General features: G+C 42.2%; 1 long non-coding RNA gene across 1 annotated transcript; it reads right to left on the bottom strand.

The window, feature by feature from the left end:
* Positions 1-4,823: 4,823 nt before the first annotated feature.
* LOC116042224 lies at positions 4,824-21,903 on the bottom strand. Its single transcript, XR_004103162.1, has 4 exons — positions 21,892-21,903; positions 20,838-20,840; positions 10,961-10,965; positions 4,824-4,909 (listed from the first exon to the last, which is right to left on the bottom strand). It is a non-coding gene; the product is annotated as an uncharacterized LOC116042224 (long non-coding RNA).
* Positions 21,904-22,442: the final 539 nt, after the last annotated feature.

Genomic DNA, 22,442 nt, shown 5'->3' with positions numbered 1-22,442 from the left:
TCATTAAGCGCTGAGGCGCCGAAGAAGTTGATCGATGCTGGTGTTCAGCTGAACAATCAGGAGATGACTGACGTTGTCTTCGTTGGATGTGGAGGTGTGCGTGTGAAGCCGGAAGCGGTGGTGAACCTTGAGATGGCAGTGTAATGGATGCAGAGTGTTGGTGCCCACTTTCGTTGTACAGAATCAACAAGATGAATTAATCATCGGCTCAAACGTCATAAGACATGTGATTCGTCAGTTCAAGTGTGATGCAAGCTACTGGAAGGCCGTGTCATCTTCTGGCTCAGGTGACCAAGAACGTGAACAGTTTCTCTCCCTTCTCGCTGGCTTGGAACGTTGGTCTGACGGACAAGGTTGGAACAGTCAGGTGCAACAGAGCTGTCACCCTGCCGGCCGGCATTGAGTTTCTAGTGTGGGGCAGGCTTCCTATGAACGTCAAGATATCTCCCGGCAGCACTGTTTTGACTGAGCCGACGTCGTCTCATTCCGCACCCAGAGGCATTATGGTCGCCAGAGTCGTAACACCTCTCAAGATCCTTAACGTCTCGGACAGCCCTGTCATGCTGCAGAGAAACGCCATGATCGCCGATGTCTACACCTGTCTGGCGCTAGAGGACATGGAAGCTCCGGAGCTCAGTGCCGCTCAACAGGTCACGTCTGCCGGGCCTGCAGGAACGTCAGCGCCAACAGTAAATATCGAGACCGTGCAGGAGAGGCTGGAGCATGTTGGCCTGAGAGATCTTGACCTTGAGTCTTGTGACGTGACGACAGAGTGGCGAGCCAAGCTGACGGACCTCGTGATCAAATATGAGGACATCTTCTCCCACCATCACCTGGACTGTGGCGAGGCCAAAGAGTTTGTGCATCGGATTCGGCTCACTGACGAGGGGCCATTCCGTTTGCCTTACCGACGTGTCCCACCTGCTGAATATCAGAAGCTCCGCCAGGTCCTCAGTGAGATGAAGGAGAAGGAGATAATCAGGAAGTTCGCCTCACCTCTCGTTTTGGTGTGGAAGAAAAATGGTGACTTGCGGGTGTGCACGGACTTCAGATGGCTCAACAAATGGATGCTGAAGGATGCCCATCCCCTTCCCCACCAAGCTGACTGTCTGGCTGCCCTGCGTGGGAACACGTTCTTCAGCACAATGGATCTCACGTCCGGCTTTTACAACATGATGCACATGAAGACGACCGCAAGTACTCTGCGTTCACAACACCCATAGGCTTGTACGAGTACAACCGACTCCCACAGGGCCTGTGCAACAGCCCAGCCAGTTTCATGAGGATGATGACCAGCATATTCGGTGACCAGAACTTTCTTAGCTTGCTATCCTACCTGGACGATTTGCTAGTGTTCGCACCGACTGAGGCGTTGGCTCTTGAGAGGGCAGAGCTGGTCTTTAGCCGGCTTCGCCTGCACAACCTGAAGTTGGCCCCAAAGAAGTGCTGGCTGCTCAGAAGGTCTGTGAAGTTTCTGGGACACGGCATTGATGAGTCAGGTGTGTCCTTCAGCAGTGTCAACAGACCCAGCAAAAGTTGAGGCCGTCAACAAGATGGTGGCTACAAACCTGATGGAACTTGATGGAGTGACCCCGTCTCAGACTCGTGTGAGGTCCTTCTTGGGAATGGTGAACTATTACCAGCACTTTGTGCCCAATTACTCCACAATGGCCAAGCCTCTCTTTGACCTCTTGGCTGGTCAGAAGCAGAAGCACAAGGGTAGGCCCCGCATAAAACGACCTGCCCCGCACAGGAAGTTGACCCCTGCTGATTGGATGCCAGACCATCAGAAAGCTTTTGAGGATTTGAAGACAGCGTTACTGACCTCAGTGGTCTTAGCGCACCCAGAGTTCACCCAACCAGTAGAGTTCTGGCCCGACCAGTAGCTTTCGCCAGCAAATCCCTTTCAAGAGCTCAGAAAAAGTACCCTGCTCATCGCCTGGAATTTCTGGCACTAAAGTGGTCCGTGTGTGACAAGTTTAGTCATTGGCTTAAGGGTCGTATGTTCACTGTGTGGACGGATAATAACCCCCTCACACACATCATGACCAAGCCACGACTGGATGCCTGCGAGCAGCGCTGGGTGGCAAAGCTGGCATCCTATGTGTTCGATATCAAGTACATCCCGGGCCCCAAGAACACTGTCGCGGATGCACTAAGTCGTCGGCCTTTCATGAAGTCAGCTGCTGGGAGGCAGCTGCTCCGAGACCCCTACAGTGAGCTCCTGGCCAAAGCAGTTCCTGTCTCAGCTAACACTGTCCTGGACACCTTTAGGCAGTCTGCTACTCAGGATTACTTAGACTGTGAAGGAAGGGAGCCCTATGTGTCTGATGGTGCCAAGAACCGGTCCCTCTCCAAAGAAGTCTCTGCCATCCTTGAGATATTCACAACTGTGCTGGTCATCAGGGGCAGTTCAGGAGTTTGAGCTTGGCCCTTCAGCGTTTCTTCTGGCCTCATATAGACAGGGACGTTAAAGAATATGTCCGTCACTGACAAGATGCGTCATCAGCAAGACTGCCGATCCAGAAGGAAGGGCACCCCTGGAGAGTATAAAGACGTCTTCTCCTCTGGAGATCGTGTGCATAGACTTTTGGACCGCAGAGGATTTGAACAACAAGTCTGTTGATGTGTTGGTAGTTACGGACCATTTTTCCAGGCTGGCACAAGTCTTCCCATGCTGTGATCAGTGTGCCAAACAGGTGGCAAAACAACTCTGGGACAAGTACTTTTGCATATATGGCTTTCCCGAAAGGATTCACTCCGATCAGGGGGCCTCGTTTGAAAGTCAACTGATTAGTGAGTTGTTGAAGGTTGCCAGTGTGAGGAAGTCCCGGACCACCCCGTACCATCCGATGGGCAACGGCAGTGTGGAGCGTTTTAACAGGACGTTGGGGAACATGATTTGCGCCCTCCCGCCTGAAGCTAAATGTAACTGGCCCCGACACCTCCAGACACTGACGTTTATGTACAATTGCACGGTACATGAAACCACAGGCTATCCTCCTTTTTACCTTATGTATGGGAGAGTCCCAGGCCTGCTTGTTGACATTCTCTTCAAGAACATCCTGAAAGATCCAAAGATTAGCAATTACAATCACTACGTGGTGTCTCTGACCAAAGATCTGCAGGAGGCCATGGCTATCGCTCAAGGACATGTCAACAAAGAGCAGAATCGGCAGGCTGAACTCTATAATCGTCGTGCAAAGGGGAAGCTGATTGCTGTGGGTGATCGTGTCCTGTTGTCCAACAAGCGAGAGAGAGGGAAACGAAAGACTGCAGACCGTTGGGAGTCCACAGTGTATACTGTTGTCAGCATCAATGCCAGATGTCCAAACAGGGTATTGTAAGCAATGCTGTTTCTAGGTCAATGTTTCAGATGTCCCAGTGAGACTGAGGGTCTTGATGTAATCTCAGTGTGTTTTGATATGGCATTGCTTCACGTTACATGAGTCAGAGTCCAAGTGTAGGGACTTGCGTTTATCTGTGAGACTTGGTTTGTGTGGGGTGTAGACTGCATCCTGCTTCCAGAAGTTGGTAGTGAGTTTTGTACCACTCTCTTTCCACTTTATCCCTTTTGGGATACTTTTCAAGTTGGAGTATATGTGTAACCATGTCATGCGTGTTTATTTATTTATTTTTGTTTAAAAAAAAAAAGAGGTGAACATAATTGTAGATTTTGGCGAAATTCAGGGGAGGTGGATGTAACAGAGTTAAAAATGTAGTGTATTGTTATATATGATTTTCGCCAAAAATGAACAGCCGTGGTTAATAGTTGTGAATGGAGCCACCTTTGGCCATTTGGTGTGCTACAGATCTGCTGTGTGTAGTCTCGGGCTGCTTCCCTACCCGGTCAGAGAAGCTGTATACTTTTGATCGGGTAGGTTCAGTGTACAAAGTACTTCAACCAGTATATCAGTTTTCTAAAAGTAAATTAATGTTTAGGTAGATAACTTCGATGTATTTCATGTGTTATATCATTCGCATGCACTGTAACGATCGTACTGCATTTTGCATGTTTTGACAGAAAGTTGTTAATGTTTCTTTTTGACCGTGAGTTTCTGCGTACTGAGGCTAACGTGGCTAGCCGGAAAACTCTGCTGGTCACGTCCATACATTGGAAGCAATATTACTCTGTGTCTATCATGTGTGTCAGTCAGAACTACAGTACTTTGTTTTCGACCCCTACACTTTAGAGCACACTGTCAGGAACATAGGTTGGGGAAGGAAATACTAAACCCCTTCATTTTATTTAGATTTTACATAATTGTTGCCTAAACAACTGCCACATTGAAAAGATATTGGCTCTAAATAATATCAGGATCAGCCTTTAAAAGCCTACTATATCGGTGCACGTTGTATAGTAGTGTAATTGTATGGTCCACGGTGGGCTTTGACTGCCTCCTCAGGTTCTCTAAATTCCCTGCCATAACTTCTTTATTGTCCTCAATGGTAGTTCCAACCCAGAGTAAAATAAAATGTTATAACCATCCACAACATAGTACACAAACTCAGCTTTGTTTCCTCTTCTTCCACTGTGTGAGATACTCAGAACTACAGTACTTTGTTTTCGACCCCTACACTTTAGAGCCTATGTGAAGGAGAGTGAGCAGCTGAGCTACAACACCAGGCTCCATTGCATCATTGCATAAGTAGAGAGTGGGGAAAAATAGGAGCATTTATAGAAAATAATTTAAGAACATTGCACACGCACACATACACGCACACCTTGTTAACCTCCATATATCACCTCAGTCTGACAAAATCCCTCGCTTATTACACCTCCTGTTTACACTTCCTGTCTCAGTATAGTTTCGATATATGTCTGAGACAACAGCGTATGTTAAGCGAGTATTCCCGAACGTTAATTAGTTGTCGTTCCATGTGTTTTAACATTCTGTCTCGCGTGCCTCTCTTAGGCTGCAGTTAATGCCATTCTATATGAGAAGTTTACAAGTTATGATTCAGATGATGGTTTTGTGTGCATTTTCTATTGCTGAAAGAGCGGTTGGCAGAGAAACTGTATACTTTTGATCAGAAGCTGTAAATGTGTACACCAAAGCCTGAAGACAATGTTCTCATTTATTTTCCAAAAGAAAAAGAAAGAAAGAAGAAAAATTCAACATTTCGCCTCTGTTCCCCTGATGCTTGACCACCGTTACAACTGCAATGTAAGATCTGAGTTGGAACATTGGCTAGGTAGTTAGAATAGAGGTGAGAGTGCAACTTTACATTTCAAATTTAAAGGGACAGATGGTAGTAAGCAACCTTTTCTCCTTATGACATTCATATTCAAATATTTTTGCATTAACCAGGTACATTTGCAGGGAAACTAACCAGGATTACATTTTATATCATACATCTATCTGATACATCTAAGTATCAAATACTCGCAACATACAGTATGTTCTTTAAAGGTGGCAAAAGGACATGTTTAATTTTTCTAAAGGTTAACACTGACATCGAGCATTAGTCGAAATGAGTCTTTGTACAGTTATCTATCACCCTGACTTCCACACCTTTACTCCCCTGTATTATATCAACGGTTTCCTGTTTTAAAGCTTTAGTGCGTAACTTTTTGATATTAATGAACGTCCGTTACATTCAAGCCATTGCTAAATTAGTTGCTACAAAGCTATTATCAGCTTCATAAAACTCTCTCTGTATTTTTCAGTATGGCTGAAAATATATCTTTAGAATTTAAAAGAATAAAGAATATAAGAACATTTTTAAAAGATACTTTTTGGCATCGTTAGGCCTTTATTCGACAGGACAGCTGAAGACATGAAAGGGGAGAGACGGGGGGGAATGACATGCAGCAAAGGGCCGCTGGTCAAAGTTGAACCCGGGGCCGCTGCGTCGAAGAGTAAACCTCTATATATGGGCGCCCGCTCTACCAACTGAGCTATACGGGCACCTATAATTACCTCTTCTGAAGGGTCCATCATGTTTTTTTAATCCTCTGTGTCCTCCTTGGCTACTGTCAACTGCGTGGAGGAGGGGTGAGGGGGGTGCGCGATCACGGAAGGCTTGTTTCATGTGGACGTGCCTCATGGGTGCGACAGAAACTACGCACTATAGCTTTAATGTTGATATGTGTTGCCCTAACCTGGACTAGTGATGGCCAAGTGAGCCTACTAGATGGCATTTTTGGTTCTGGTTTTGGCTCAGAGAATGTCATGAATCCATATTCTGGCAATTCCACCCCACCCATCAGGCGGCTTTGGCTCAGGTGGTGGAGCGGTCCTCTACCAATCAGAAGGTCAGTGGTTCGATCTGCAGTTCCCTGCGGTCTACATGTCCTTAGGCAAGACATTGTATCCCAAATTGCTCCCAATGCTGTGCCATCTGTGAGTGAATGTTTATCTGATGAGCAGGTGGCACCTTATATATTAGCTTCGGCCACCAGTGTGTGCGCTATATAAATGCAGTCCATTTACAAATGCAGTCCATTCACAGGGTTTTTTCCCTGGCTCAGAATGAGCCTTTAGGGGGGAGAGGACTACGCACGACAGTAAGCATGATCAGTCCGTGTACAGTAAAGGCTATGAGTCTGTGTTACCTAATTATGCTTGAGTAAATAAAACCCCAATTAAAAAAACTGGTTAAAACATTTTTTATAAATCACCAGGAAAGTCCGGTACAGGCTGACTGGAGATAAATCAATAGTTGTTTGGTAAATTGCTCTAAACACAGTTAAATTCAATTCAATTTTATTTGTCAAATCACAACAGGAGTTATCTCAGGACACTTTACAGATAAAGAAGTCTAGGCCACACTATAATTTCCAAAGACCCAACAATTTCCCACAAGCAAGCATTTAGAGAGGATTTGCTATTTTTATTCTCAATTTTTGTCATTTTGGTGCTGGTGATTTTCCTTTGGAGCTGGCTAAAACCTCTTCAGGAGGCGCCAACAATTCCTCTGTGCAGGAAAAAGCCTGTATTCACCCTCCTAAGAGATGTTTGACTAGACACCAAAAACCTGTACATTTACATTGTTTCCACGTGGCATATTAATTCCACTTTTCTGTTGTATTTTCTGTAAATGTTATATATATAATGATCTGAATAATTCTTCAAACTATTCTCCACACTGTCAGGAACATAGGTTGGGGAAGGAAATACTAAACCCCTTCATTTTATTTAGATTTTACATAATTGTTGCCTAAACAACTGCCACATTGAAAAGATATTGGCTCTAAATAATATCAGGATCAGCCTTTAAAAGCCTACTATATCGGTGCATGTTGTATAGTAGTGTAATTGTATGGTCCACGGTGGGCTTTGACTGCCTCCTCAGGTTCTCTAAATTCCCTGCCATAACTTCTTTATTGTCCTCAATGGTAGTTCCAACCCAGAGTAAAATAAAATGTTATAACCATCCACAACATAGTACACAAACTCAGCTTTGTTTCCTCTTCTTCCACTGTGTGAGATACTCAGAACTACAGTACTTTGTTTTCGACCCCTACACTTTAGAGCCTATGTGAAGGAGAGTGAGCAGCTGAGCTACAACACCAGGCTCCATTGCATCATTGCATAAGTAGAGAGTGGGGAAAAATAGGGGCATTTATAGAAAATAATTTAAGAACATTGCACACGCACACATACACGCACACCTTGTTAACCTCCATATATCACCTCAGTCTGACAAAATCCCTCGCTTATTACACCTCCTGTTTACACTTCCTGTCTTTGGCTGCGGGGGATTGTGGGTGTTGTATTGAAACATTGACTTGAAATATTCCCACAGGGCCAGCCCGCACCGACTCGTTGTCGAAAGTATTAAATGTCGCAGCCTTCAGCAGCCCACACACACACACACACACACACACACATATAAACACATATGGCGATGGACACTAACACACACAGCGTCATGTTGTCAAAGAGACTCGCTGTTACCAGTCAGACAGGAATAGAACTGCATACTGGTGCGCTCATCCAGCTGAACAGCCAGACTAATGCCTGTACGCCACACACACATTAATGCAGAAAAAACACACACACACACACACACACACACACACACACAGTCAATGTAATAAACAGCATGACCCCCCTGCTCCAGTCTCAGGGATCTTTGCTACATTTCAAAATCACTAAACTGTACCCAGCCTGTGTGTGTGTGTGTGTGTGTGTGTTTGTGTGTTTGTGTTTGTGTGTGTGTGTTTGTGTGTGTGTGTGTGTCTGTGTGTGTTTGTGCTTATGAATAAACATGAACCTTGCCGTGAGCGTTTTTCCAAGAGGCCTTAACTCTTCCCTCCTTGGAGAGAAAGGCCCTTAACCAGCCCTATCTGATAACTGGCTATTGATTTAGTCTCTCACACACACACACACACACACACACACACACACACACTTCAGCATTGACTGGCCCTCCCTACAGCTACACACACACTCAGAGTGCTGGCATGTCAACAGACTGCAGCAACTAGACTGGGCAGCAGACAGCACATTCCCCGGCAATGAAAGGCAGCTAATTAGGAAGGAAATTAAATGGAGAGATTCAATGATAGAATCCAAATAGAGTTCAGCTGAGCAGCACAGAAAGGAAAATAGAAATGGTGAGAGAGTATGTGTGAGGCTTCTCTTCTTCCCTTGTTCCCCTCTCATCTCGAGCCTGCAGTTAATGTCGAAGGAATCGTTTTCCACACTTGATAATACATGAAAGGTCCTGAAAGATTGCTGGTTATTAAATGTGATGGAGAGATGCTTTGATGACTCTCAATAGAGTTGAGATGCGCATGGCCAGTAGCATAAGGTAGTTATGACGGGCCCCAGTGCACGCTATTATAACAAGCCCTATTGCACCCAGGGGCAATTCCAGAATTTTTTAAAGTGGGTTGGTATAGGGGGGGGCCAATAATCAGTCAGGGGGGGCTCGGTGGGTGGGGGGCATTTTATCAGAATACAGCATAGAAAAATCTGCTTAGAATATAGGAAATATTGGATAGGATAGAACAACATAATGTAATTCTGCTAAATAAAACATTACATGAAAATAAAAACAATTGAAATTAATAATGAATTGGATGTGTTTTATTTAGCAAAATGGCATTGTGTTGTTTTATCCTATCCAATATTTCCTATATTTCTAAGCAGATTTTCTATGCTGTATTATGATAAAATCCCTTGGGCCTCCCCTGACTGATTATTGGCCACCCCACTTAAAAAATCCTGGAATTGCTCCCGTATTGATCAGTCCAGCAGTATAAGATTTCTAACCTTCAAAATAAAAGGGGTAGTTGGGGTTAGATAGTGTAAAGGTAATATAATGTGTTAGTTCATCTTTGTACCCCACTAAATAAAAGCATGGATTAATAATTTTCAGAAAAATAAATGAGTAATATTCTAGCTTGTGCTTATAGAGGAAAGAGGAATTCAACAATGGCTTACCGCTGTTACTCACTTATTTTAAGTCCAAGCGCATCACACAAAATACAGTAGCCTATTCAGCCGTTCAGCAGTTCGTGTAAATGTCACGTTATTTTTAATCTATTGATACGTGTTCACGGGGACGTTTTTCTTGTTTTTTACGTGGTGGCCAGCACGAGAATGTGAAGTAATGTATTTCAATGGGAAGCATATTTCGTGGTCACAGCACGAAAATGGTAGGGAGTAGTATAAAGAGCCGAAAATCCGCATAGGGAGGATGGTCGGGGTGGTGGATGGGTCAAACAACACAGGACTTTCACCCGGGCGAGCGGGGATCGCGTCCCGCGTGTGGCGTTTTGTTTCCCGTAGTCTTCCTAATCACAACCGACCCGTTATTGTCGCGCGTCCCCAGCGGCCGTCTCCCGCCGTGTGAGGCGCCCTTTCCCTGTAGTGTTTTTCCTAAACCCAACCTCCGCCATCCCGTTATTGTGGCGCGTCCCCATCAATAGATTAAAAATAACGTGACATTTACACGAACTGCTGTGAGACTGGGTTGGCCTATTATAGCTGTGGTTCAAAGTTTAATTTCAACCTTGTAAACAGGAGTTGGGAAAAATATAATATCAAAAGGCTATGACCCTCAGGGCACTCTGTAGACATCAGTTGGAAGGACAAAATACTGTATGCAAAGCTAGAAGCAGTGTTGTGGGGGTAAATGTACATCTGGAATCCGATTTTTAAAAGCATAGCAAAAAAGTAGCAAAGACAAAAAGTAGAAATCAAGGAAGAAAGAATCAATGTAAAGCGGGAAAACTGTTACATAACTTAACAAAAGAACAAATCAATCAGTGAATAATAGCAGCTCACTGCTTCCCAGGAGACTCAGGTGTTACCTTGAGGAAAGTGTGAGTGAGCATTGAAGAGAGAGCTTTTTATTGTTGTCATCGGCTTTTATTGTTTTATTGTGATGTTATGGTTATTGTGATTTCAAGTTTTAAAATGTGTCTCTTCTGTAAACCTTTGTCTGCAAACTATATTATCGAACCTTACGGGACTATCAATTTGATCCAGAGTAGAATTAAAGCCCCTGCTCTACTTTCTTTCTTCTTACTTTGTTTGCTGCCTCCGTTTCTCCTTTCCTTTCCTTTTCCTCATCCATTCTTCTTCTTTTCATTTCAAACCCCTGATCAATTAGCACCTGCCACTCACAGAAACAATTCTATTAAAGCTGTACTTTATTAAAAAAAAAGGTTTAGCAGTGATATGAAAATCATAATTTCACTGTTTAGCCTCAGGATTGAGTTACTGTTAAATTAGTGTTATTCATCCAGTATTCATTAATTCCACAACATCTTTTCTTCCCTCCCTCTGTTTCATCATATCTTCCTCTCTTTACTGCTTCATTAATTTCTCCTTTATTTCCTTAGTTTCTTCCCTTCCTTCTGTCTTTTTATGTTTTCTCTGACCGGGGTCCCTTTAGTTCTCCATTTTCCTCCCTTTCTCCCTTCTTTCATTTCTTATTTTGCTTTCTTCGTTTCCTTCATCACTTTCTACTTGTCTGATCATTCTTATTCTTTGTGCACTGCTTCTTTCTTTCCTCTCTGTTCCCTTTCACTCCTATCCTTTCTTCCTCTCCCTTTTCCTCCCACCCCTCGTTTAAAATTAAAGAGGATTAGGGCCACATCTGAAAAATGTATTTGAGTTCTTAAAGTCAGTTTAACTGACTTTTAAAACTTTCTCAGAATTCTGACTTTAAACTCAGAATGCAAATAAATTTTTCACATGTGGCCCTAATCATCTTCCATAGGAACACCTAATATTGTTCAGTTAAAGCTATAGTGCGTAGTTGCTGTCGCCCCCATGAGGAATTCTAAGTAATGACAACAACATTGTCGGCGCGTCCACATGATACAAGCCTCCCGTGATCGCGCACACGCCCCCACTCCTCCTCCACGCAGTTGCTAGTAGCCAAAGACGAAACGGAGTCTTCAGAAGAGGTAATTATTTTCACTCCAGTTTCTGCGCGGGAAAGTTGCCGGACGCCACAATCTTCTGAGCATAGCCATACTGAGAAATACTGAGAGAGTTGTGTAGAGCTGATAGGCTTACTTAGCTTTGTAGCAACTCATTTGGCTTGAATGTAACGGACGTTCAATAATATCAAAAGGTTACGCACTAAAGCTTTAAGCTTGAAGTAGGGACCCACCGATCAAACTTTTTCAAGGAGTGATCTGATACCATCTATTTTCCAAATTTAAAATCTGCATATAAGACTGCATGGAAATCACTGGAATATTTTTTAAAGACACAGGACTTAATTAAACTTAATGAATGAATGAAGGGATAGAAAAAAACAGTGGAGCAGTGACATCGGGCCGATACCTGATCCACTCCAAGAGGACAGTATTAACTACTGTACTAATACCAATCTGGTGGATCAGATCATCCTAAAGTGAATGCATAGCTTGAAACCTTCAGCCAATGGGGTTTATACTCCAGCTACCAACAGTTCCTGTTTGCACTGTAGATAATAATCACCTGGATTGCTTTTGATAATAATGAACCATGTTATAAGATGGCTTGACAAATCATGTCTTAAGTTAAATGTTAGTAAAACTGTTGATATGTTCTTTTCAAAGCGACCATGTAGCACTCCTGACCCAGATATAATGAAATCAGGGCAAAACTTGCAAGTTGTATAGTATATGCAAGAGTTAGATTTAATTTGATGATTTGTGTTTTTAAAAATTATTAGGCAAAATTGTCTTCTTTCCAAGAAAGATGTGATACTCACTGGTATCTCTTTATCTATAAGGCCCTTGTTGGAAAACTACCATCTTACGCCAGAAACACACCGCACGTGGACGCGCTGCGAATAGCCGCGAAGCGCCGTCAAGCGCCGTCAAGCGGAGCTATTTTCATTTTGGCGCTACACCGGCTGCAATCAGGCCGCAGAGATCGTTTCGACGTCTCCTCTGTTTCTTCCACGATCAGCAAGCAAATGTCTCAAGCCAGGCAGGTAATCACATAAAGGAAGGCCACAGTACAGCTGGATACTTTACAAAAATAAAACAAATTTCAAAGTAAAACACCCAGGTTCGTAGAGATTTTGGTCCTGACTTCTCAGCTGTGTCTAGCGAGACAAGCAATCAGGCACACTGAGAGGCCGACAGATGGACAGACAGAGACACACACACACACACACACACACACACACAGAGAAAGAGAAAGAGATAGAGAGATAGAAAGCCGAGAGGAGAAGGATCGCTTTGTGACCGGCGCGGAGAACTTTGCCTCTGGTATGAATAGCCAGGCGCACGATCAGGCACGCATCTATGCTTTTTGTGCTATTCACAGCGTTTCCACGTGCGGTGTGTTTTGGCTGTCACCTTACATTCTTTGTCATTCAAAGAAACATTGTTAGACTCGCTCTGCTGACTAGCTTTTACTTATGTTCCACGAGCTCAGTCTGAACTTGGAAAAACTGCTTTTAGTTTTAGTTCACCTAAATCGGCTGTATGTGTGCAAGACTGGATTACAAATTGGGCAAAGCAGGCAAATGTCCCAGGGTCCTGGACCCTCATGGCCCCCCAAAGCCCTTCAGTTTACTATGTCATTCAGTGTATTGTCACTTGATTAATTAGGTATGGGAATATGCACCACTAAAGGGCCTTTAGTCGTACATTATTTTTAATCGTGAGACCTTTTAACCTTTAAATTCTCAGTAGGTATTAAGATTTCATGGTGAATAATCCTAAATAAATGTATGGTAATTGAATTACAAAAATAAACTGACACAGAGCCAACCTGGGGTAGGTGGACTCCGCCACGGATCAATTTGCCTGGCGTCTAGCGGTTTAATCTGGTCCTGCCTCTCTGCACTCTGGGCAAAGAAATTGAGTCAGTCTCATTTAAAGGGTCAAATAACTTTGGTCAATGTTAATCCACAAAAAAATTAAAACAAGTTAGAAATGGACTTTTTGATTTGTGTGTAGATAGTTTCAGTCAACAGCCACTCCACAACAAGACTTAGTGAAGAGCTGCATTGATTTTGCTGTGAGTAAAAGTGAGGCAGCTCCATTAGAGGAAATTACTTCTGAAGGACAGAACTAAATTGTCCAAATGATGAAGCTTTTTTTTTTTTTTTCTGAGCCCAATTGATGGCTCTCTCTCTGTTCAACAAAAGGTTGAAAGCACACTGAACTGCCGTTACTTGAGCCTTTTTCTTTAAACCAGAGATCTTCAACAGGGGGTCAGTGACCCCTAGGGGGTCCTCAGAGTAAGTGCAACGGGGCCGCCAAAATATTTAAAAATATGTTTTTGAAAGTTTCTTTTTTCAAAAATGAAAATGTCTGAAAATATACATGAATTTGAATCTAACATATCAATAGCAAAGATAAATTGGCCTATTTTTAAAATAAATATGTATGTTTACATATTGAAGATAAGCTTACTACATATGGTAGCCACTATGGTGGCTGTACAGTTAAACTTAAATATTCACTTTGCCCTCCACATGTATGTTTAACGTTAAAAAATGATATATATAAATAAATGGTATAAATAATATCCATTTATTTTCATCCATTTGGCCAAGTTTAATTGCAAGTCAGTTGTTTACAATATATGCAGTAGGGGGTCCCTACTCTGTCTCTTTTTCAGCTAAGGGGTCCCTGGCCTAAAAGACATTGAAGACCCCTGCTTTAAACCAACAGTACCATCTAGTCAACAAATACAGCTAGTGGTTCATGAAGCTTCATTTGGACATCACTACTGCACAGACCTCAGGGTTGGTTCTTTTAATTTTCTTCCCTTTTCTCTCCCTCTCTGTCTTTTTATTGTGTCTTTGTTGATTTGAGGTTAGTCTATATCCACAACGTTCCATTTCCGGGATTGCTCCGTTGCCGCTGGAAATTCTGCCGGATTTCATTCTTTCTGGCCGGATGTCAGTTACCTTCCTCTTTCTTTGTGTTGGAATTTTAAACTCCGGTGGATTTATGAGGACTATGGTTAACTGCTCCTCAGATATCTGCAGGGTAAATCCAGACAGCTAGCTAGACTATCTGTCCAATCTGAGTTTTCTGTTGCAAGACTAAAACAGCTTTTGAACGTACACATTCCACCAAAGTTCCTTCCTGAGGCTATTTTGCAGCGGCACCGTGGCTCTGTCCGGTGCTTAGCACCACGCATTACGATTGTGATTGGTTTAAAGAAATGCCGATAAACTAGAGACAACCCGGAATGCTGTGTGGACTAGCCAGACTCTCGTCTGCAGCACTTTGGAGGAAGGTCTGGCAATGTGAGACTAGTTTGAGGTAAATCCCTTTTGACCAACAGTGACTAGCTCAAGGAACCAGCCTTGAGGCAGCCTTGTAACGCACACATTTAAAGGCACACACAAACAAACACTAGTTAGTTAGTGTAACATGTCCAAATACACTTCTGCACACGCACATTACTACACACCAATGAATAGGAGTCCTTGGCAAAAGCAATGAGCCTATTGAACCAAGTCTATTGATTCTTTTCACCGTCTTCCTCTCCTGTCCTGGCCTCCACCACCCTGCTGTATCTCTGTTTTCCTTCCCTTTCTACAACGTCTTTCCTCTGTCCCACCATCTCTCTCTGTCTCTGTAATTGATTATCGTCTCTCTACATCCTCTTGTCACAGGAAATGCTTCCTGGTTGAGCTCTTTCGACCTCGACACAAACCCAAGATTTTAGATAGAGGGAACTCTAATCCCTCCAGCAGCTTAGCACCTCTGTCCAGCTAAAAAAAAAAAAAAACCTGAGATCTTGACTGAATCCTCTGCTGTAGAACTACCTAAAGGGTGTCTGACACCCAGTAATGTAGATAGACCACATTCAGCTGAAGAACTATTCACAGAAATACTACACACTGGAGGAAAACAGTGTACAATTAAGGACTTACCATGTGAAAAGGTTAGCTAATGGTTAATGTTAGGTAATGTATAATACAGCTTTAGTTATCGAGCGTGAAAGCTCTTGATGTCTTAAAGTTGCAAAGAAAATCTTAACTTCAGCAAAGATAGCTTTCAACCTCATATTACAGTTTGCTCAGTCAAACTCAGTCCACTGAGGAAGTCCATGAGAAACAGCTGAAAGCTTAAAAGTTATTATCAAACTTGAGCATTAAGTTTGTTGCCTCAAAAAATAGATTTGTTTATGTTTATAAAATAAATCTGGGTTTCTAGATCTGGGTCTTGTTATCTTAGTTAATTACTTAGATATGAGAACAATTGTATCACTAAAAGGAAGTCTGATTGGGAAAGAAACATTAGCAATCAGAAAAACAAACATAAAAAACTGGTTAGGCTTCTTTAGAAGAGGAAGGTGAACAGTACCCCAAATGTTAACTGCTAACCCAAATCTATCAAAGATTACACTTCCTGGTTCAACTTTGACCCACTGTAATTGTGTTTTTTTCAGTTTTCCTGTGCAATGATGGTTGATTAACAACATTTTGGATGCTCTCCCTTTTGGTTATACCTCCAAATAAAAAATCTGGATTTTTTAAAACCATCTCATTGCTCATCTGATTGCCTTACATAAGACCCAAGTTGTACCAGTGTGTTTGCAAGTTTTAGTTGTGTGCAACTCCTCAACTCCCCAGCTACAATCATGTATACTTTAGATTTTAGAAGATAATTTTCAAATGCAGGTTAGACAGTTTCTGAATTTGCAGTGTGTCTATTCTGCCATTCCTTGATTTCCATTTATTTATTCACTGTATGAAAATCCAAAGGGAGTGTGTGAGGGAATCACACAACTCAAGTATCAAGTGTCTGCTTGTTGATTATTTCAACTGTAGGAACAGAAATGGAAATCAATAGCTGTCTGGAATGGTAGGGAAATACAAATTTATTTATTGATTATTTTTTTGGGCATTTTAAGGCCTTTATTTTCACAGGACAGATGAAGACATGAAAGGGGAGAGAGATGGGGAATAACATGCAGCAAAGGGCCGCAGGTCAGAGTCGAACCTGCAGCCGCTGCATCGAGGAGTAAACCTCCACACATGTGCGCCCGCTCTACCAACTGAGCTACCCCGGCCACAAATTAAAACATTTTTAAAATAGAAGGCCTATAGACTGCGTTTGATAAATCCCTGCAAAAATGTAAAGTTATGATGATTTGTAGCTGTGATCGAAGCAGTCGTAAAAGAAAAAAAATACCACAATGTGATTTCCATGTCACAATATATTATGTTGTATTGATGAAACATCCTTCCGTTTTGCATTAATAAAACACATGTTTTAAGACCTTACCTTATAAAAGTCCAGGCAATATAAACCTAACACTGTAGATATAGTCAGATACAACTTGCCAGACAACCTCTTACACCCAATACCAAAGCACTTTGGATCAAAGTGGTATCACTCTGTTGGATTGAATCCAGCCCTGAAACAGATACAACCAGGTTCAACATCTCTGATATCCAATACTGTAGACTGATAGGGGAAAGTTGAAGAACCTTGATCAGCGTAAAGCAGCATGTAAGAGCTAGAATGACTTGAAACCAAATTAGACTGTCTCATGCAACCTTTTAATCTCCAAAAGGGCAAATGAGTTACTGAATCATTGGCAGACTGGCAGATTTGATTCTACATGTCTGTTGTTGTCTGTTTTATCATGTCTGTTGCATGATACAGTAGATGATCTGGCCGATACAATGTGGGATGTCAGATAGGAAACATTAAAAGTCAAATTGGTGCAGTTTTCCTGCAGGATCCTGTCAGAATACAATCAGTTAACACACCTCGGGGAAACAGAGACCCGAGACTGCAGCGCAACAGAATCTGCCTGTCTGCTTCAAACACCTCTGACATTCAACCCTTTACACAGACAAGCTAAACCTTCTTATCACTCTGGAATTCAGCCCCTGCAGTCAGTGTCATATACACGATATCACTGCCTGAAGATATCAGGAAGAAAGAGCAGATGATAGATCCCACTGCCAAATACAACTGTGTAATACTCCTTTGACATCCTGTAGGTGAGCGAGTGTCGTACTGTGTGCTGCAGTAGGGATTGATGCCAACAATACCACACACCCCAATCACACTTTCTACCAACACAGTGTTGTTAAATACTGCCGAGTCAAATATAGGGCTGCAACAATTATTATTATATACAAATACTCAATACACAAAAGTGCAGCTAGTTTTAGGGTATTTTAGTGATGGCCGAACAAAACCTCATGAAGCTTTGTGAACCATTTTATGAGGCTTCATTTGGCCATCACTAGGGTATGAATGGAAATGAATGGAAACATAGCAAGTTTCAAACTACTTTTAAAAAATGGTTTTATGAGGAGGGAATTGCCCTCAGAATGTTTAAGTCACATACAGTGCGTTTTGTCAGGAAGTACCTACTGAATGTGAACATTTATTTGTCAACTTAAAGTGGAGTTTTCTCCCTATTCTTCCCATTGCTAATTTGTTGGAGGAACAGTCCCAAACTTAAAGCTATTCAATTCACACTGATTTAAAACAGAGAGATCCTAACATTTGAGAAGAACCTTTTCAGAAGCTGAAACCAGGCACTTTTACTTGATAAATGACCTAATTAATTCTTAAAATTGCTGGATAACTCTGTTGATCAGCTAGTTGTCTTCATTAATTTCAGCACAAGTCATGATATAAAAGGGATGGTGCTACAGACATTTGGACAGGTTTTTCATAAAATATAAAATATTTAAAGCTGCAGCCATTGACTTTTTTTTTTTAAGTGAATTGTTATGTTAAAGGCCCAATATTGTAAAAAAAAGGCTGCACTTTCAGGATCACAATTCTAGGACCCTAACTAGAGGGCGGGTCTTGCCAAGAAAACGAGTGGGATTCATAATAAACACGACCGCATTTCCACCAAAAATGGAAGAAGAGCTCGTCAAGAAGTGTAAGTAACATTACTAATTGTGAAAAACGTTATTTTTATCTGTTTAACGCTAACTGTTGGTGTCTTGAATTGGACAGTAAAGTAACGTTAACTGTCTAGCCAAAGATATGAGGTCCCTCAGTGTGGCGACAGAGGAGGCCATGAGTTTCCTCCTCTATCTCGCTCTCCCCCACTGAATAGCTTTATTAAAAGATGCCTGTGTGAATAGTGGAAGGTCCTGCAGTTGTGTAGCAATGACTGTGTTGTAGTGATCCCTAAGTATGTTCATGTTGTTGTGCATCCATGTGTCTGTGTTGAGTTTAACCAGTTCTTATGTATTATAGTTAGGTGAAGAGGGTTTGATGAAGAATGTAAGCCTATTAATTTGTCTCATCGTTCCCTGTGGGAAGGTGCCTATGTGTAGTGTTTTATTTATGATTTTTGAGAGGTGGATGGCCTGTCGAAGTTTGAAATATGTTTTGGTGTGGAGGTAATTATGGTGGACAGTAATGTTTGGAGGCTGGCTGTTGACCCCTGGGAGAAGGGCAGAAGAGGAGCGATAGTTCGCCATCCCCTCAGCCCCACCCCCTGGGGCCAGCGGTGTGAACCTTTTTTGCAAAGTTATTGGCATAGTTGCCACAAAACTGCAGGACAGTCCCAGCCGACAAAAACACCTCCACAGAACATGTAGAATTTTTGACGACTCTATGTACTTCTGTTCTACTTCCAACTTCCAGGCTTTTTGTAGCTGGATATATAATTTGTTTTGTCTATGAATGAATGTGGATAATGTTAGTGATATTGAGATGCTTGCTACAGTTACACTTATAGTGATGAATTGGCGAAAACACATTTTATTTCTCTGATTCACGGCTTTGTTCTAACGCCGCTGGGCGCTCTCTCTCTTCAGTATCTCTCTCCACCATACAACGTTACTTGCTTTCGGGCGCTTATTGAGGCTCCGTCTAAAACTCTGCTTTTTCGACAGCTGTTTGTAACATTAAAATAAAATGGATTATGGATAATTTTATTCCTACAGTTTATAGCTGACTTCTCTATTGGCTGTTGAAACAGGTGACGTCCCTTACAATCTGCGACTTGAACAGCTGACAGTCTAGACCCCGATTATAAGACGACCCCACTGTTTCAGACTTTTTTCTAGGAAAAAAAACCTGTCTTATATTCGGACCAATACGGTAGTATTGGCCTTTAATCGAGCCGTCAGGACTTCCTTACGGTTCTGATGTCACAATATATGTATAAAGTGCCGCTACAGTGCCATTACCGCCATTCCCCAGCTGCAATAACGGTACGGAGTGGCCGAGAGTATGAACTTGAAAATGAGCATAATATGGGATCTTTGTTGTAGTTGTTCTGGCAAACATATTAGCAAACACTTGCCTATTTGCAGATACAGCAGAAACAGAGCAACTTTAGCTTTCATTGAGAGTTGTAATTCTTTCCACCTGACCAATTTAAATGTAGCATTCAGTCTCTTTTTGCCCAGTTTTGGTCTCCACCAACTGCAGAGGGACATATCTGTCTCTTTAGCTGCTAAATACTCCACTTTGATCACCAGCTCGTCTTAACTTTGGCCTGTTTGCCATTCATCAGAGCTTTCTTTCTGGAAACAGCTGCCTGCTTTGGCTGGAAACCAAGGTAATGAGACTTTGTTGAATAACCATGAGCTACAACAGGCTAAAAAGCTCTGTACAACAAGATAGCAACTGGCATGGATGCAACTGCCTGTACATGAAAGACTGTAAATCAATAATCTAATCGAGCACAATCACAGGAAACATCAATATTTAAGCAGGCTCACTAATTGCATGCAAAGGAGTCAATTACATTTTAATTACATGTAACCACCTCGCTGCAGTATGCCTTGCATCCGGAGCAGCTATCTCTCACTCTGCTTGGTTGACTGTGACAGCTCAGCTGTCTGCTGTGGAGCAGGGGGAAAGCTCGACACGGTGCGTTTCTCGCTCTAAATTACAGAAGCAGACTTGCGTTTAGCTAATATTGCATGTGCCATTGAGTGTCTGTTGAAGACACTTAGACCAAGCAGTGTTTATGTTGCCATTTCTCTTTCAAACAGTAAATCATCCACAGACATGCCACATTGCTCAGCCAGATAGCTCTGTATAAATGGCTGATCGTATCACATAAGTGTGACACGTACATTTTATACACACACCAGATGGCAGTTTTAAAAGGGTCACCTAGGTCCTTCCACTGATAAGAAACCTGTTAAAAGGCTGATTAGGTTGATCTAGTCTTACTCAAGTGTTAATAGAAGGTTGCATCATTTTCAATCAGTTGCAGCAATTTACAGATTACCATGTTACATGTTCACATGGTCACTGACATGGAGAAAGAGTGAAGCCTCTTGAGTCAAGGCATGGTCTGAACATATTATCTGTTGGGCCCCTGTTGAACACCCACCTTCCTGTGAATCATTATGTACCCAGTGCACACAGCTCACTATACTGTACATGGCAGCTTCATTATGTACACCGAGAAGCCAACCAGAGCACCTATGCTGGAATATTACTGCCTAACGCACTGGTTTTCTGTGTGTGAAATATTGTGCAACAGTGATGCAGTTTCCCTAACACATTTGCAATTAAACAGAAAAACAAAAAAAACACTTAAAAACCCCTGGGGGTTTAGCTGCTTTGCCTGGATGGTAATCCAGCCTTGTCTAAAGCCCAGTTCAGACCAAAGATTCACGACGAGACGAGTTGAAACTTGCAACTACTTGCAACGTGTCGGTCTGCAGTGTTCTAAAACCTGCTAGTTTACACTAATGCGACGAGACGAGATGGTGTATTATCTCCATAGCAACGACTCTATGTACTTCTGTCTTAACTTCCAACTTTTAGGCTTTTTGTAGCTAAATATATCATTTGTTGCGTCTAAATATGAATGTGGATAACGTTAGTGATAGTGAGATGCTTGCTACAGTTACATTGCTAGTGATGAATCGGCGAAAACACGTTTTATTTCTCTGAGTCACTGCTTTGTCCTAGGCGCTCCCTCACTTCAGTCACTCTCTAGCTCGCTCGACAGTATGTGCTTGCAGGCGCACGTTGAGCCTCCGTTAACAGTTTGTAACAGAAATAAAATGGATTAAGGAGCATTTTATTGTAGCTGACTTTTCAAGATGACTTCTCTGTTGGCTGTTGAAACAGGTGACGTCCCTTACGTTCAATAAAACCAGCGTCTGGAGACTCGACCAGCTGAGTCGCAGGCGACGGCATCAGCTGGTTTGAGTCGAGCTGATACGGGCCGGTTCACAGGCCGCTGCAACTTTTCTCTGCGACGTTCCAAAACGGTTTTGTCTCGTCACATATCTTTGGTCTGAACTGGGCTTAAAGGTTGTAAGACCTGTTAAAAAAAATAAAAAATATAAACAGTTCTCTTTAAAAAGGTGAATCGAAAAGATCTAAGAACCTTCACGCAAAGCAGGATTACCAAGATGAAATGGTAATTACACTTTTTGTAATCTTGTGCCCTCTCTTTTTAAAGGCCCCAGTGTCAAAATCGAGTTTTAGCAATTAGTTAAAATTTTCCAAATTTGGTACACAACAAATTTGTGTTAAATCAAGCAAACAGCACTGATTGTTTTTCTGGGTAGTTTGTGGCATAATGGGCTGGGGGAACTTGTATTTCATATGGGCTCAACAAGTCAATCCGGCCGTGTGTACAGACTGAATTAAAGACAAGCATAAACATTTAACAACATAAATAGACTCAAATGCAACCCAACAAAATGTGCCCCAAAGCAAAACTGTCAAAAACCACAAAAAGAGACATTCCACAACCTCTGAATGAAACAGCAGTAAAATGACAAATGAAGCAATAATCTTTGTCTGTCAGTCTGCCTCTCATTTGCAGACACAGCTGAGAGGCAAAACTGGGTCTATTAGATGCTCTAAATGTTTTTAAAATGATCACACATTTCTCTCTTTTACACATTGATCGTAAAAAGAAAGTAAAATAAATCACCTGCCCACCATCCACCTCTGCTAAATATGACACAATGGTGATATCCAAGTTCAAGAAGCTGGGAGCATGTCGCAAAGCTAAGTCAAACAATTGCTTCCAGAGTGCACAGTGGCTTACATTAAAAATAAACCTCAAAATAAGAAATGACAGCTCAGG

This window comes from Sander lucioperca, chromosome 1 (genome assembly GCF_008315115.2).
Source record: "Sander lucioperca isolate FBNREF2018 chromosome 1, SLUC_FBN_1.2, whole genome shotgun sequence".
NCBI lineage: Eukaryota > Metazoa > Chordata > Actinopteri > Perciformes > Percidae > Sander > Sander lucioperca.
The sequence above is the reverse complement of the archived record's forward strand: the minus strand, read 5'-3'. Positions and strand labels throughout refer to the sequence as shown.